At 37.3% G+C, this 13,825-nt stretch overlaps 1 pseudogene across 1 annotated transcript in view; it reads left to right on the top strand.

Annotated features, from left to right (window-relative positions):
* The first annotated feature begins 1,933 nt into the window (after positions 1-1,933).
* LOC149229310 (DEAD-box ATP-dependent RNA helicase 18 pseudogene) overlaps positions 1,934-13,825 on the top strand; it is a 54,966-nt pseudogene continuing 43,074 nt past the window's right edge. Inside the window, exon 1 of the transcript XR_016248379.1 lies at positions 1,934-2,291. The product of XR_016248379.1 is annotated as a DEAD-box ATP-dependent RNA helicase 18 pseudogene (transcript). The remainder of the gene's footprint in view (positions 2,292-13,825) is intronic.

Consider the following 13,825-nt stretch of genomic DNA (forward strand, 5'->3'; position numbering starts at 1 on the left):
TCAGGTGGATCTGTGTGGAACAATATTTTGTGGATGTGGCATTTCACCGATCTCTGGAGATCGTGAACCACATGGAAAAAAAAATCTCATATCTTTGGACAGTTTTTTTGTATGAAAAAATATAAAATGACAAAGAATACCTAAAATTTATGGTTGAATAATTTTAAATAAAGAAGAATTTAAGTTAAATTGAGGTTGTACTTGATACCTCTTGGATACTTGATAGGCATGGAGCATAGAGAATGTTGGTTATTTTGGGGATAGTATAGGGTCTTGAAACCATCGTTTGGCCTTGAAGTAAGCCCTAAAATTGCTTTCAATTGTTTAAGAGCTTATCTTTATCAAACATAAAGAAATTAGTTAATGTCCCAACACCTAGAGGCTTTTGACAAGTGTCTTATGGACAACTAATGGGTCATTTCACGTGGCATGGTTTTCCTTAAATAATGATATTAAGTTAACCAATATTCACATAGAATATCAAGTGATGACTATCTTCACTATCTTCTTTATCACTAAATGGCGTTGTCTAATGAGGTGACAATTTTGCCCGGATGATGAATTTCTCGTTGGAATATGACGATTATTTTTTTCAATAAATCCAACCGTGGGAGTGTTTGAATCATTTCTTTGATGGTGGAAATGGATTTAGTACCATAAAAAATCCCCAGGGCACCCAAAATTATGAAGCTTGATAGATGTAACCTGGATTTCTAAAAAATTCCGCCAAATTTCGTCAAAATCATGCTAAATTTTCCATTCTTTTTCCAGGTGAAAACATCATCTTTGTAGATTGCTCTAACACTAAATTAGTGTAAATAAATAAGAAATGGAGCTAAATTGAGGTGGATACTTGATACCTCATGAAATTTTCCTAGCCTCAACAATGATGGAATATAGAGGCTATTGGGTATCTTAGAAATACTTTAGGGCATTAAAACGACCCTTTTGTTCTTAGAGTAAGAACTAAAACTACTTCTAATCGCTCAAAAACTTGTTTTCCTAGGATATAAGGAAACATGTTAACATCCCCAGATTCAGAGGCATTTGGTGATAATGGAAGTTTGCCTCCTTATGAACCACCAATAAGTCATTTCAAGTGGCATGGTTTTTCTTGAATAATGCTGATGAATCAACTTGTATTCACAGAGAGAAGCAAATGAAGGGTGCCTTCGCTATTTGCTTTATGCTTGAATAAGTTTAAATAAAGAAGGAATGAAACTACATTGATGTGGATGCTTGATATCTCATGATTTCTACCTAGCCTCAATGATGATGAAGTGCAAAGGATATTGGATATTTTTGGGATACATAGGATGACTGGAACCATCATTTTGGATTGGAATAAGATTGTCTAAAAACTTATCATTTTTGAACATAAGGAAATCAAATAACATCTTAGAACTAATATGTATATGGTAAGAGTAAAAGTTTACATCTTTTATGGATCACCAATAACACGGTTTTCCTTAAATATTAAGGATCACTCTTAGTAAGATTATCTAAACACTTATCATTCTTAAATACAAGGAAATAAGTTAACATCTGAAGACTAATATGTATATGGTAAAAATAAAAATTTACATCTTTATGGATCACCAATAACATAATTTTCTTTAAACAATAAGGATATCTGTTTTCTCTTTTGTGTTAAGAGCTTAACTCTGCTATAATAGAGTTTAATTTTTACCATTTTAAATAAAAATTTCAATTAAAAAAATTGGAGACAATTTATATATATTTTCTAATAACTCAAGTAATAGCTGTCCCACTATTAGTTATCAAGTAATAGCTGTTCCACTAAATTATAAGAGGTATTCCCACTATTTGAAATGATCACAATTTCAAAATAGAAATAAGATAAATGTATTTTTATTTTTAATAACCTTCGTTTACCGAGATCGTTATAATTTAGTGGCTATATGTATTTAGGCGTATATTAGGCTTTTCACTGCAACGCTGTAAAATATACACAGTTTTTGTGCAGAGTATAAAACCTCGAGTGTTTTTGTGAAAACTTCAGCCTTGCTATGGCGTCGGAGAAGAAGAAAGGTTTAACAGACAAAGTCTTTTCCGTGTTGCAGCCCCCTCTATCAGAGGCCACTCTGAAGGTGTTGGAGGACGGCGGCTTCCATTACTGTACGCCTGTACAGGCCGCCACCATCCCTCTTTTATGCTCTTTCAAGGACGTCGCGGTCGATGCCGCCACCGGCTCCGGGAAGACTCTCGCCTTCGTCGTTCCGCTCGTGGAAATCCTCAGGCGCCTCACAGACCCTCTCAATTCTCACCAGGTCCTTTCCTTGCTTCCCTTGCGTTTCTTTTTCTGTTATTCCAAGGATGCACACGCGTTGAATATCTCGAAAGAGCAATTGCAGAATGCTCACAAATTCAAATGTTAGGAATTAGACTTTGCTTTTGTGTGCTGGTGATTAACTGCGCGTTACTCCCTGCCAGTTATCGGTGTGCGTTGCAGCGAGTTGTGAATAAAAACTTGTTCAAAACCTAAGCGTTAATCTAATCTTAGAAGGAAAGAAATCAGGGGTCTGTGCGTGATAAGATCTTTCGGCACATATACAGTAAGTTGCAATAAAATTCCGGCAAAAGTGCGATTGATGGAAAAACAACTGGAATTCCCCCATTGCAAATAAAACACAGGTTTTCTAATTTGATATATTCAGAAAATAAAAAACATACAAAAATTGTTGTAACACTTCTTATAGCATTGAAAAATATAACTGTCAAGAACGATGGGTTGTTGGGTTAGTGAAAGCGGGGTGTTGTGATTAGGGCCGCTATGGTTCACATATGTCCAGTGACGTTTGTGCTCGTGTATGTTGCGTGCCTATAATTACAATGGTAGCTGAGGCCAGTTGCAAGTCCTTGATGTTTGTGCCCGTGCATGTTGTGTGCCTATATTTGCAATAGTAGTTGAGGTCAGTTGCAAGTCCTTGACGATGTGGGTAAAATAGACACCTCCCATTTGCAGCTTCTTAGCCAAATGACTCTAATTTGAATGTTGACACTTGGTTATGGTACTTGCAAACTTCCCAGATTGCCGGATTGGGATAGGTGAAATGGCCACATCACAATAATTGGGTGGCGATGAGAGAGAGGATGTACCCTTCGAAGGGAAAGCGACACCTCACCCCGTGCATGCAAGCCTCGATCTACCCTCTTACTGCTATTAAAAGAACATTAGATGAGAAAAGGGTTAATGTACATGAGGCAAGAGTCACGCTAGATGATGAATTTCTGCTGGACAATCAGTGCATTCGGTTCTCTCACGAATCTTCGCTATGTAATTAGTAGTGTTATCAGAACTGGATAAGAACTGGTTGAATCAGGTTTGGCCGTTTTGAGGCTCTAACTGGTCTGACTAGTGGCACATAATTGGAAATGCTGGTTTGGTATTGCACTGGCAAGTTTTTGTATGGAACCAACTTATTTTGTACAATGCGACTAAGAACCTATTGATCGGCAAAAATGTCCTCTGTCAACATTAGGGGAGACCACCTGGTCGGAAACTTAAAGCAACTCCTTTTTCGTTGAAGATGGTGGTTCCAACTGGTTATGGGTCCAGTTACCCTGTTATCTAATACTAACCTAAAACTAATCTAATCTAAAACTAATATAACCTAAACTAATAATTATTCTATTTACACCTATATTACATCATGTTACCTTTCCTTTGCATCGATTTTTAAGATGTGGGTTAAAGAAGTAAAATGACACAAAGGTTTGATCGATTTAAAACGCTGATCAAACTACAATTAAATGATTTATTTGCCTCTTTAAGAGAGGACTTGATGCAAACTAAGATGTAAATGCAGAACTAATCTAAAACACAAAAAACTTATCTCGAATTAGAATGGGATAGCCCTTCTCCTAATCTGAGAGCAAGTTAACTAAAACAGGGGGAAGGACTGGTATAATTCATCATGTGATTTTGTATTACTTAAGGAAGTAGTTCACATTAACTAATACAAGTGAAAGCAAAATAAGCCTGCAAATGAATAATAAATAGTTATCAATCACCGTAGGAATACTTCAATGAATTAAGATTGATTTCGATCTTATTCTACCTTGCAAAGATAGCTTTAACAAAGTTTCAAAAGCAAAATGTCAATGACACAACAATAGTGCATAATATCAAAGAAACATAATACTATTTGGAATAAAGATCAGAACCAAAAATGAAACTTTAACAGTGAGACAATAATCCTGTATTCCGCTAATAGTACACAAGAACAAAAATTAAGTAAACAGTGTCAAAATTTTATTGCAAAATATGTAGTCCTTGGAGTAGCTCAGACCCATAATAAAACTGTCTGCAATAGTGCAAAGCAATTATAATAGAGCCAGAAACCCCCTTTTTTCTCTATAACCCCCTGTAGTGCTATTGCACAAATCGAACAACTACAGAGAATCCCCCTGGAGAGGATCGCGACCTCCCCCTGTTTTCTCTATTGAAGAGACAAGTATTTATATAGAGTTTCAAAGTTAACGGATCCCTTCAGTTTCTCAACAAACAAGAAATAAAAAGTAAATGAATCTGGAGGTTTTGTATTTTGTTGAATCACAAGTTGAACTTAGAAGATCTCGGAAGCTTCATTTGGATCGGATTCGAACAATCTTCGAATGAGCGGAAGGGTAGTTTCCAACAAATTCTCCGAATAACCTTTTTCAACAACCTCTGTCTTTCTTTAGCGCTATAGTGGTTCAACTGTTCAATTAAAATCGGAAGAGAAAGTTCTTCCAGAATCGACCCTACAATCCAAATACAACAAAGCAATCAACGTTTTACAAATAATTTGAATCTAAACTAATCCCAATGAAAAACCAATGATAAATAGCTTGAGACCATTAACAGTGACTTATTCAAAACTTAATAGTAACGACCAAACCAAAGTGTGACAAGCGACGAACGCAGATGGATATCAGAGGTTGGAGTATCGGAGTTTTAACATGACACACTCTGCAAAACTTGCAATATATGGAAAGTTTCGATGAGGAGCAAATGCGATATTATATTAAATCGTTGTGATAAAGCCCATCGGATCTGCAACCAAATCGGCAATCGGAAGATTAAGTCATATCAGCTATTTTAAATATGTGCCATTTCAAAAGTTCCGATATGAGAGAGGATGCGTTTTTATAATTAATCCAAAACTTAAATCAAATCGGGTCCGACATATCGGATATTAAAACATATGAGAGGTTGGAGGTTATATCCAATGTTGCACGAAGCGGGGGCGAAGCGGAAGCGTTTTTTGGAAGTGGGGACGCGGAAGCGTCATTTTCCAAAAATCTAGGAAGCGAAGCGTCCGCGGAAGCGTCTGCTATATATATATATTTTTATATTTTTTTGCATTTATACTCAAAACAAACATCCCAACTAGCAAATTAATTGTAGAAGACATGAAAACATGCATATTTTTGCATAAATCAAGATAGATATAACATCCATTGTACATTAATGATTAATTATTCGAGCATCAACCATCTAGAATCTAGATTCGTCTCCTCTTGTCTAGCCTTTGCCCCTACCTCGATTGTCTAGGGATATTAGTCAACATTGCCCAATTTTGATCAAACTACCTAATTCAAGACTTAAAATATGGTAGAAAAAGCTTAACATGCTTGATCGATGATTTTGACTTGATTGAAAGGTAATTTTTTGCTAAGGGCGTGCCGCGTGACAAAGGAGTTCAACAATTAACACCACCAACACTAGGGTACATATAGGGCTTGGTGCTCTTGATTAAATGCTAATCACATACCTTCATACTTGATATAATCTAATGAAATGCCACAATCCCATTGATCCTGAATTCCTGAACAGTGAAAACTGTTAAGTCTGCTAAATTTTGAATAGGATATGAAATTCTATTTTCTCCATATGAAGTCCAATGAGGCTGGAACCACTCTCAAACATCCTGAGTCATTTCATGGTAATGTTAAAAATTTAAGTAAAAGGATGAAAATGAAAAATAAAGGATAATGTCACTTTTACTTTAAGAATTTAACATTACCATGAGGGAGCATCTGCTATATTTATATTTTTTTTTGCCTTCATTTGTCACCCTAACCCAAGGTGGACCCACCCCCAACAAGCAAACTCACCTAAATGAAAAAAAAAAAACGATTTTCTAAACGTTTTTCCAGAAGCTTTTCCGGAAGCGTACGCTTCCTCCTTTGAAGCGCACGCTTCCGACACCCGAAGCGCACGCTTCCGACACCCGAAGCGCCGTATGAAGCGCGCTTCGGCACTTCCGTACCACGCTTCCGAATTTCCAGGAAGCGGCAAAAAATTCGGAAGCGCCGCTTCCGAATTTCGGAAGCGCGCTTCCGGCCAAGCTTCCTAGGCGCTTCTGTACGGGACGCGCTTCGGGGCTTGGAACCATGGGGGGGGGCGCTTCGTGCAACATTGGTTATATCGCATATCGAAGATCGGAGGTTATATGATATCAGAAGTCGGAGGTCGGAGGCGCATTGGGATATCTGAGCATTGGCATATCAAAACTTTTAAGAGGTGACACATAACAAAAACTCCGATATGGGATTCTCCAATATAAGGGAGTGGGGGAAGGTTACGTGGGAGCCACTTTATAATATATATCACCAAAACCTATATTCGTTTGTTTGTATTAAAGCCATTTGTCATATGGTTTGAAGTTTACATTTGTATGTTTATTAAAAAGGGCTAAGCCACTTACTACATTATAATATGGTTAATTGTTAATTTTAGATAACAATGGTATGTTCTATGCTTAGCACGTTTTACTTCAATGTTCCTTTAGCAGCTCAATGATAATTTCCAGTAGCAATCACATTAACTTAATCACATTGACAGTAAATGTAGATAGAACATAAAAACATATGCAGAAAACAAGGCAAGACAAGAGGACACCAGATTTGGTGGATGCCAGGGAAAATCCCCAATGTGGGGAAAACCCTTCAGTCAAATCTTCTTATTATTATTCAATAGTTCAGCAGAGATAGAGAGTACAAAAATCAAATTCACTTGCTCAATACATAGTGAAATCAACTCTGTCAAATTTTGCAGTCAACTGTAGTCAAATCAACCCTAACTTGAAAGTTAACGCTGGTCAAAGCAACAATAAAATGTCCTCAAAACAACTTGATCTTCTCCAATCAAACTCGACCTGATCAAGTCAAAATCAACCCAAAACAGTCCAGTCAAACTCAATCAAAGGAGAGAGAAAATTGCTGTAATTTTCTACGCTCAACTTGCAATTTGGTCTATGGTCAAAGTGCTAAGAAAACCTCGGTTTTTGTGCCAAAGTTGCAGCTTGCTGAGATAGAAATTTCCCCAAAAGATCGAAGTCAAATGATGCCTGGAACGTCTCGGTCAACGCTGGTCAACAATCTGAAATTTCTTCAACTTCGATTCTGTGATTTAGCCCAAAAATTCTTGGTTTTGTGCCCAGTTGCAAAAATCGAACTTTTCCACCCAAAATCGAAGTCAAACTTGGTCAAGAACACCTTGGTCAATGCTGGTCAAACTGTCCCTAAACTCTGAAATTTTCGACCTGCAATCTGTCCCAGAAAACTCGTCCTCCAACCACACGTGTGAGAGAGAGAGGGGCAGCCCAATAGTTGTACGGCCCAATCAGAAGAAGAGAGAGAAGAATGTGTGAGTGAATGATGTCCAAATGAGGAGAGAGGTCACTCCTATCTATACAATTCGTTGAGTGTGAAAGAACACATCTATTGGGCTTCTTGAGCCTACATTAAGTTGAGGCCGACCTTAACAATTTGTGCATGAGAGAGAATAAATTCAAAATTCCACTTCTGCTTGTCCGAATAAGATGATCTTTATATCAAATTTGAACCTCTCAAAAAGATGAATCCAATGCAATAATCATCTCCATCATACGAGCTGTCCCAAGGTGGAATTTGGCCCTAGTTGCTAATTTTAACATTAATGTATGAATCTTGGTCTCGGGGGCTATGTTTTATTAATTAATCTAATTAAAACAAAAGAATAATTACAAGTTTATTAACTTTAGAAAAATGAATATTTTAATTAACTTAAAAGTCTAAATAGTAAAACTAAGGCTAAATTTGCAAACCATAAGGGAAGATGAAACAAGCGTTAATGAAAAATATGACTAGGCTAAACTGAAGCAATAAACACTCAAAGCCTAAATGGATGCAAAAGGGTCCCCATGTCTATTATGATAGAATAAAATGGGGGTGTTGTGTTTTCACTACAACAATGGTGACACACTGGGGAGAAGCAGTTATCTCTGTCGTAAAGATACAGAACCTAGTTTAAAAATGAAGGAATTATAATCAGATAATTTGAAATGCTCAAATTTATACTGGTCTATAATTGTTTCTATCTTGTGGCCATGTCTTGGTTACATTCGCGTTTAATCTATTCATCTAAGTTAATCAAGACTCATTTACAATTCATCAAGTTGTTCATCCTTAAAATCTCCTAGAGCCTGTGTTCCACAGGCTATCCTCATCCATTAACCTTAGGGACTACCCCCCTTGACTTGTCTAGGAGAGAGTCTAAACGGAGTAAGGATTAGAGTGACAACCCTTACTCTGAGCGTTGTCACGGTGCTTAGACACTTTGTGCGACAACAAAGTCGACTTATGGTGAAGTCATCCTTCATTTTCCAGCGATAGAGCCGACTTACGTTGAAGCCGTCCTTCATTTTCTAGCGATACTAATGTGGTCCCATGACATGTAACATCTTGGAATTTAGTTGTGTAATAATTTCAATTGTTTATGCACAGGGTAGACTTTATATAAAGGTTGCACTTTTGAAAATTTAATAATTTGTTATAATAGAGTTAAGGAATGGTGAATCAAAGGAGTTTCGAGGCTTTTTAAGATAATAATTTTTTTATGAATATCTTTTAGGGTTTTTAGGATTAGTGTTTTAGGACTTAGGACTAGGATGTATATTTGTTATAACAAGTTAGGGTTTGCATGGTTAGGATTTAGCTCTTCAAATTGTTAGGATTAGGGTATCATTAGGAGCAATATTTTAGGGTTAGGGTTTCATAGTCTAGGGTTAAGGTTCCAACAAAAGATTAGGTCAAAGGGTTTGCTCATGTATTTAGGATCTAGGGTTTGCACAACATCACAAAAGAGTTATTCATGCATCACAAGAATGTGTGCCATCTCCAATAATGCCATATTGACATCAATGACAACTTTGATTAACACGTTTATGAACGGTCATGTCCTTAGGGACATGCCTCTTCAGTAACTAATCTATTATTATGAATCTATGATTATTATTTATTTATTTATATTATTTTATATAAATTATATTTATAACACAAACCCCCCAGTTTATGATTAGGCACAGAGCTTTGAATGCTCGGCCTGACGGATTGGACAAACAAACCCGCAAAGCCCCTTCTAGATCCGTTGCTGCCCATACCCTTGAATGACCCACGACTTGTTTGTAGACATACCAAACTTGTTGATAAAAGGGACAATTCATAAAGATGTGAATCGCAGATTCCTCATCTTTTTTGCATAAGGAGTACCAACCTGGCCCAACCATGAATCTTTTCTGGAGTATGTCCCACGTGGGAACTTTGTTTTCCAGCATACACCACATGAGGAGTTTGGATTTGGCTAGACATTTAGCCTTCCACAGAACCTTCCACCACCACTTGATATCAACGTCTTCTCTCATGGCCATGAGGGAGATGTAACCAAGTTGAGGGGTATAGGAGCCAAAAGGAGAAGCACTCCAGACTAATTCATCTTCTGTTTCTGTCAATCTGATGTGACCAACTGATAAGGCATTCAAAAACCATTCCATGCCTCCCTGAAATCCCTCTCAAGGCGCAAATCGTCAGCAATAAGCTAGCCTTGATTCCAAATCAAAGTAGTAGCTGGGTTGGCTATGTGAGCGAGTTTTGATAAACCTCTGTCTTGCAGGAGATCAATTAAAGAGGGGGGGGGGAGAATGTGATTCTGTCCGCTGCTTGGCCAAGGGTTGAGACCTAATCTCAACCAATGTTAGAAAATCAGAAAGGCAGAAATAATTTCTTATACCCGATAATTGCTTGTGATGTTATTGATTTCTTATTAGATTCCTTTTGATAATTACTTGTGATGTTCTTGATTTCTTATTAGATTCCTTTATATCTTCTTTCTTTTAGTTCATCAAGCAATTACCAAAGCACTAGCACATAAATCAATGGACACTAGATATAGGCTCATAGCCAAGGCAAAACCCCTCTCTAGGGGAAAACCCAGTCAGTAATTCTTCCTTCAATAGTTTCCCTAAGATATTCCAAGACTCTAGACCTTGACACAAATTTTCCTCCACACCAAGTAAGCCTTCTTCTTCCTTTGCAGATGATTCTACTTGACCTGGCATCAACAACAGCAGTAGCAACACTTTCTTCCACCCAATAACTTCGACCTTGCCTTAGAGACTTTGATCTTCACTGAAAGACTTTGATCCTCACTTAGAAACTTCGATCTTGGCCCAATACAACTTCTTGAGGTAGCAGCATCCAGCACCAACAACTTCGACCTATGGCAGCAACAACATGCAACAACTGGCTACGACATCAACTAGAGAAATTCAATCTTCCAAACCAGGGCATGAGAGAGAGAGAGAGATAGATGGACCAAAACTTTGATTTTCCTTCTTTCCTTCACGTAGACCAAACTCACACTATTGCCTTTCTTCCTCTATTTCACACTTTTTCCCAGCTTCAAGAGATATCGAACTAGCTTGTTGTGTGTGTGCTTCAAATGGAATTCAAACTGCTTCATTTATAGTCCTTTGGTGAGGTCGAATAGCCCTCTTTGAGGCCGACTTGGTGTGGAGGCAACATAATTCATATTTGACTCAATACTTAACCTTTTTACATGATTCAAAAGCCCAAGAAGGGTCTCTTTAAAAGTACAATGATTCTATTAACTCAGAATAAATCCTAGAAGTCCTCAATGGGGACTTTGACCTAAAACATGATCACCCAAGCATAAAACCTATGCTTTAATAAATCATAATAATAATAATAAAAATTCTTTTCTTTATTCTTTTGACAAGTACATTACATGATGACTCAAATACATTTAATGAAGACCGAACCTAGTTACTTTTTCCCACAGCCAATCCCCTTTGCTTATTTTCCAAGTCAGTTTGCTACCAATAAGCTCAAAAGAGTTAAGAACCTTCCAAAAGCTTTGTAGTGGCTACTTTAGTCCATCTCACCCAAGGGAGGACTCCCCGTTCTTGCTTCCCTGACCAAAGAAAGGTATTCTTCGAATTTTTTCCAAGACGCCTTTTGGAATCCATGTGAGGGACACCCAATAAACAGGGATAGTTTCTACAACCGATTTGATCATCAAAAGCTGGCCAGCTCACGACAGCCATCGAAATGACCAGCTCTTCAGCCGTTTCTCAACATTTGCAATGAGCCATGACCAGTCCTTGTTGTAGCTGTTGGGTTTGAGGAAAAATCCCAGATATTTCAGACGTTTGTCCAGCGGTCTGGATGCAAAGGGAAGAGTGTGAATAAGATGGCAGATCTCACCTTCTTCCAGATTCTGCATGGATATGGAGGATTTACTGTTGTTAATCGCCATTCCTGTGGCTTTCCTGTACAGAGAGAGAATACCTGCCAGCAAACTCTCCTCTCTTGGGGAACCGTTGCAGAATATGAGGATGCTATCAACAAAGAGGAGGTGAGTAAGAGCCAAGGTTTGAGTGATAATGGTGCCATGGAAATCACTCCGTCTTTTTGACTCAGCCAGTAACCGACTTAATCCTTCAGCAACCAAAAGAAACACACGGGGGGGGATAGATATTGTATTCATATATTCTTAAGTTATCACAAAATTCCAGCCATTCACATTCTTATTCCTAATGGAAAATTTACTTTGAAAATATCAGGATCATAAATCATAAATGTTCACTATTTAGTTTAAAAATAATAAATTAGGTCAAACACATGAGCTTCATTTTGGATTTTTGGCATGACATACATTGCATAAATCTTTACAGGAGGATGAGGTTTAGGTCTCTGCTTTGCATTTACCTTGAACACTCAAAATGCTGCAAAATTGAAATTCTATCTTCCCTGTGTGAGGTCCGATGGACCTCATTCAACTACCAAATCTCTTGAAATGTGTTACTGCTTTTACTTTTGATGTTAAAATTCAAGTTAATGAAATCAAAGATTATAAAATTAGCAATTAACATTCAAAGTTCTCCCAAAGAAAACTCCAAACACCTAGCAGAAGCCTCTGTGTTCGTTTTTGAAATGTAATGCATCTCTAGAGAAATGCATATTGTTTCTTGAAAAATGTATTTCTTGTCTAGGAATGGGAAACCCCTTTTATCACTCAAAATTGTCCCCTGAGAAATCAGCGTCGAGGGTTTCCAAATGGACAATTTAGAAGCATTGCCCACACTAACACTGCACCTTTTCCTTCAAAGCTGATGCTTACTGATTCTAAGGGGTATCTCTATCAGATATGCATTCAAATATTCAAAATTCATAACAATAAGACCTTAGATCTATATATAAAGCTTGCTGATCTGTGGCGAACAGCTCTAAATCTGTGTTTGAATTTTAAATCAGCAACAAAGAAATTCTTATCTGCAATTAATGTTTGCAGTTCTAAAATCAGATTCTCAAAATTTGGGAATAAATTGTTCAAAATCAATGCCAAAATTCAAAATTCAGTGATGATTAAGTCTGATTTTTAAGTCACTGGTGCCTTAGTGTGTGCTTTTGGAGTAAGAGAAGAAGAAAACATGAACAATAAATAATACCAACAAGTATAACACTGAATCTTGGTGATAGACTACTTTAAAATCTGAATCTGTAAACATGTAAAACAATCAAAATGAAAGAATTCTGATACAATCAAGTATTCATCTTTGACCAAAGAGAAAGGATGAATTATTTTCTTCAATAAGCAGGATGGTTCAGTACAAGGTCTGGATTATTTCAAAGCATAACAGTGCCTAGCCAGATGATCGAAAGGGGTTGAATTATGGCTTAGAATCCCTTTCTCTACACGATTCCCAGAGATACAATCCAGAGAAAATTTATACAAGAGATTTCATCTAGGAAACACTTGAATGATGCTTGTTCAGACATGAAAGGAATAAGAAAATAGGGATTAGCTGAAGGAAGAAACACTGAAGATGCACCTATGGGTTGAACTGCCTGCTTACTCTTCATATAGCTGAAATATGGCTGTAAATCTGAAGTCACGATCTAAATTTGGTGTGCTTTTTCCATTAAAAATAAAAGTTCTAAATAAACATCATTCCCTGGGATAAAATCAATTCTAACTCTGATACTTTTTCCAAGAGAAGATCACTTCCAAAGACCATGTCCATTTAGCATCACTTGCAAGAATACGGCAAGTGTGATCCTCAAGAATAGGACCCTTTTGCACAAGAATAGCAGAAAATCCAGGAGAAGGCCAGCTCCCTCATGCATATACATTCTAGTGACAGCAAGTGCATTGAGGTTGGACAATGAGTCTGTCTTTTAGCTCCACAAAATGCTTTACCTAAAGGCCAATCTTTAGGCACAAATTGTTTGGTGGATTTGTCCAAGTGATTTGAGTGTATTGGCCATAGACGTTGTCTCGAATGATCCTATCTAGCCATAGTAATGGACTGTGAATAACAACAGACCAAGTGTGGGTGTTCAACATGTTGGTGAGTCAACATAACCCTAGATAAGATGGAGTGAAATCAAACTGTAAAAATTATCAAGGCAGAAGGGGTGGATTTTGAACTTAGCAAGGATGATGGGTGTGGAAATTTGTCTATCTGCATCTGAT

This window comes from Pinus tabuliformis, chromosome J (genome assembly GCF_031772625.1).
Source record: "Pinus tabuliformis cultivar Carrire ecotype Pingquan chromosome J, CPIR1, whole genome shotgun sequence".
Taxonomy (NCBI): Eukaryota; Viridiplantae; Streptophyta; class Pinopsida; order Pinales; family Pinaceae; genus Pinus; species Pinus tabuliformis.